Below are 5,212 nucleotides of genomic sequence, written 5' to 3' on the forward strand. Positions count from 1 at the left end.
CAACAGAAAAGTGTCATTATATTTTTATGTCATTGTTTTTCTAAATGCCGCACTAGGACTATATAAGACTATAGGGAAATGATGGTTATTGTACATCAAATATATGTTAACTAAATATATTTTACTAATTTGAAATATTTGATTTAATAAAATACCTTATTCTGACTGAGACAACATACAATTTCGTTTACTCTCTAAAGATACGTCAGTATGGTTTAGTAACACCAAAATATGCTGTCTTTCAGGTTTTGTGTCCACATTTGCAGTTGCAGGTGGTATCGTCTCATGGGATCATCGTCTGTTAATTGGTTTTGATCGGATGAAGCTTGCAGGACCCTTGACTGTTTTAATCTTGTACGTCAAATTCATACATTTACAGTGCCAAAAGGTTTTTTTCCCCTTCCTGTTTTGTTTTTATTATATATATATATATATATATATATATATATATATATATATATATATATATATATATATATATATATATATATATATATATATATTTGCATATTTGTCACACTTAAAAGATCAAACAAATCAAACAATTTTTTATATTACACAAAGATAACCCAATTAAATACAAAATGCAGTTTTGGCAAAAAAATAAAAAAAAAAATAAATAAAAAAAAAATACACTTTTTTTTTAAATCAAATTAAATTAGTAAAAAATTAAAATAAAAATAAAAATCTAATTAAATTACATTACATGATCTTGGCCCTCAGTTTCACTGGTGTGATGCAATAGGACTTCAGTAGTTCAGATTTTTTGTTGACTATAATCAATGGTCAAAGTTTTCTCCTTTAGCTGGAGGAAGTCGGTGTTGATTGTGCAAGACATGAAGAGTTACACAGAGCAGCTGAAGACATTTTAAGAGCAAAAGTAAGCGAAATCTTGCATCTGTGACAGCCCTAGACTCTGTAAACTGAATACAAAAGCTGTGGCCACAGTCAGATGCTTAGTTTAGCCAATCAGAAGACTCTGTCAGTCATTTTGTAAAGAGGGTCATTACTATTGACCACTATACCAATACAAAGTAAAACAAAATGTTTTGTGTTCAGTTTTATTTGATATTGTTTAAACTGTGCTGCTATTGCCAAGCTCCAACTCTGATTGCAGTGGTCTCCAAAATTCTCTGTATGCATAAGCGATTTTAGGAGGTGCATTTGCACTCCCTACTGTTGGCCTATGAAAATGACAAAAATGTAAAATGTTAAAGTTCACATTAGTTTATAATAAAATAATTTTTAGTCAACATTTCATTCAAACTTGTGTTTGTATTTAATGATGTTTAAACTTACTTTAGAATCATTGTCTCCGAAACATCCAGAACTATATACACTAAGTAGACATCGAAAACGCCTCTTTTACCCGCGGCGGCGTCTGTAAAGTGCATTTGCAGCTTTTGACCGCTGAGTGGCGCTTTAACCACAAGTTATCAAACAAGCGCATCAAATCACATTTTCGCAAATAGACGTCAGTTTTGCCTCGTTGATGTGTTACATTTGACTGCTTCAGTCACGGAAAATGAAAGAAAAACACTATAGTTTAAATATTTAATATATTTAATATTAAACATTCACAGATGAAAGTTTGGTATTTATGAAGTTATGTGCATTTCTTAGAACGAACTCAAGCAGGATAAATGTCAAGCCTGTGCCTCAGTCTGTGCTTATATTTTCTAAGCTACATGGTATTAAACCATATTTTAGATTTTACACATTTAAAAGGTGTGCAGTATTATTTATATTATATTAATTATGCGTTATATTATTCAAAAGAAATTGTGGTTTACTTAGTATCGGAGCTTTAAAAGTGGTAGCCTATTTAAGGGGGTTGGCTACATGGATTAATATTCAAAATGTCAATATTTTAATATATCATGCCTATATTTTAATTTACATTTTAAATATAAATATATTTTTTTTCTTTAATAAAACAACATGCATTTTTGTTATTCGTTACCTGTCCTTTATTTTGACATAACTTATTGGGGAAAAGACATTTGTCTGTAAACTGATTAAGAAATTGTTGCATGTTTAAATGTGAACCACTGTATAATTTCATTCCCATTATTTAGGCCTAATTTGCCTAAAACAATAAACGAATACAAATTAAACTGGCACGATTAAATCTTTGAAACTCTAAAGAATTAATAAAACGTCCTCACCATTAAACTCAAGTTCTCACATTATAATCAACAACATTCACAAGATGTAAAAAAAAGCTTTAGTAATTGACAACTTAAATGATTTTAAAGGGAACCTTCTATACTTGCTTTTAGTGAGTGAAGTGAGTGAAGTGAGTGAGTGAAGTGACATTCAGCCAAGAATGGTGACGCATACTCAGAATTTGTGCTCTACATTTAACCCATCCGAAGTGCACACACACAGAGCAGTGAACACACACACACACACACACACACACTGTGAACACACACCCGGAGCAGTGGGCAGCCATTTATGCTGCAGCGCCCGGGGAGCAGTTGGGGGTTCGGTGCCTTGCTCAAGGACACCTAAGTCGTGGTATTGAAGGTGGAGAGGGAACTGTACATGCACTCCCCCCCTACCTACAATTCCTGCCGGCCCAAGACTCGAACTCACAACCGTTCAATTGTGAGTCTGATTCTCTAACCACTAGGCCACGACATTACCCTACTTTTAAAGTAAGGTTATGTCATATGGCCTAAAAAAAAAAAAAAGGAAAAAAAAATCTGATTTATGATTGAAGTAATTTTACAAAACAAGTTCTAATATAGTTCTTTATCATTCATTTAGCAGTTAAAATTATAACTGCAACAAGATGATTAAAAAAAAACAGTACTGTTTGACAGTACTTAATGCTGGAAAGACCTTTATTTATACATATTTTTAATTTATTTATTTAATACTAGCCCATCATGCATCTAACCATCCACTCAGCTTTAAGAGCTGTTCAGATTAAAACTGCCAGCTCTGCAGTGAACCAGTGTCATGGACGGAGGACCTGTTAATATATTTTCTAGTTTATATTTCCATCTCGTTATGCCACTGGTTTAGAATTAATTATAACTTATTTGTAAATAGAGCAGAAACTTTAAAGTTGTCATCTGTGCCCCACAGCGAAAAGTGTGTCTAAACTTTATGACATCACACTATAGTGTCAAATCATCTGAACGCAGTGTTAGAACATTTCATCATAAACAGAACGAGCATCAGTTCACTGATGGGGATTGTGTCCAGTGTATCCATCACTGTGTTCTGTTGTCTTTTGTTCGATCGTTCCACTTGTGTCCGGTGTAGACCTGGTGTGCGTTTTTTATTGTTTTATTTTACAGCCCTGCTTGTTTTAATGTTTTTTATTAAATATCTGTATTGACTGCATGGTCACATTATTGAATTATTTACTGCCATGCGACCTACAAAAGTAAAGCTTGGCGAGTCGATCAACGAGCATTGCTGCAGGTTGATTTTTAGCGGATGTACAGTGCTTGTGTTCCTTCTGTTTAAATCATGCTTTAACCTGAAAATAATCAGTAAAAGAAACAGAAAAACCAACGTTATCTCACGACCAATTCGTACGTATTTTACGAGGTGGCTTATTCGTACAAATTTGTACAACCTCACTCGTACGATTTTATACAACCCCATTGACGGTTAGGTTTAGGGGCGGGGTTAGTTGTAGGTCATTCGTACAAATTCATACGAATTTTGCAACTCCTAAAATACGTCCAATTTGGCAACAATCGTACGAATTTGTACGAGTGTGGTCGTACGAATTCGTACGAATAAGCCACTTTGTGAAAAATGTACGCATTGCCGTGAGATCGGGTTGGACAAACTCTTATCATCCAGCTTGACTATTGCAGTCATTGTAACCTTCTGATCAAGCTAAATATGTTTAACATGAATTCTTGCTGAATATGCAGTTATATGGCTTTTGGCATGAATTGTATTCGTGATTGAGCGCTCTTGGAGTGGGGGAAAACCACAAAGCTCATATTCAAGTGTTTGTGCAAAAATTATTAATGTGCATTAATGACAGGGAGGCGCCGTCTCGTCACTTTTTTTTTTAAAATGTTACAATGTTATATTATAATGTTATTGTTGTTTTACTTCCTTCTTTTATCACATTTTACAATTACATTAATTTTGCAATCCGTCCCTTTGCGCCACCTGGCAGTAGTTTCGCGAATGATTTTAACACGCGACTGAATTACAGTTACACCGCGCGGCGGTAAGGCCCAGATAAGTTGGCCACCTACTGTATACATAGACCTATATTTACATAGACCAGTGGTCTCAAACTCAATTCCTGGAGGGCCACAGCTCTGCAGAGTTTAGCTCCAACCAGCTCCAAATCACACCAGCTTGGAAGTTTCTAGTAATCCTGAAGACCTTGATTAGCTGGATCAGGTGTGTTTGATTAGGGTTGGAGCAAAACTGTGCGAGTTGACCAATGACATAGACAAAGGCCTCTAAGTCACACAAGCATAGGGTGACCATATGAGCCATTTTCCCAGGATGCGTCCTTGCCAGGATAACTATATTGCCTAAAACATCCAAAGTAGTTTGACCAATAACATGCAGGTATGGTACATAATCAACCAATCGTGGCATGTGAGAAAGTGAGATCTACAGAGAATGATCAAAGCAATGCAAATACATGTACATGTTAGGTGTTTGTTCGTTCATTCAACTTGAAGCGTCGCTGTGTACCGATAATTGTATTACGCCAAAGTACCAAGAGAGTGATTTGAATGCATAAGGAGCCATCTGCTCTCTATAGCTCTTATGAATGTCATACAATGATCGAACTGCACAGCACAACCAGCCAAAATCTGGATATTTTAGGCAACATAAAAATCCTGGCAAGGATGCGTCCTGGGAAAATGGCTCTGTTTTAGGGATGATTGTATATTGATCGATGAACTAATTTAAGTATATCGCCTGTGTTTACTTGTTTTATGTGTGATATTCTAGTAGAATTGGCTGTTTACGTGGACTGATATCCTACAATTATTGATATTATTCCCAATAAGATAAAAAAAAAGGAAATTTCTCTGGTAATTCCTCAATCAGAATATTGTCAATAGTTGAATTATTGTCATTCATGTAAATTTGCCAGTTAGAAAATGTCAAAGCGCAAATTCATGACTAGTTTGCACACGTTGCATTCAAATTCAGGGAGGTTTGCAGCTTTAGCCTTCTTTTGTTCTCAATAAAATGGAGGAAA

Source organism: Carassius auratus, chromosome 25 (genome assembly GCF_003368295.1).
Source record: "Carassius auratus strain Wakin chromosome 25, ASM336829v1, whole genome shotgun sequence".
Taxonomy (NCBI): Eukaryota; Metazoa; Chordata; class Actinopteri; order Cypriniformes; family Cyprinidae; genus Carassius; species Carassius auratus.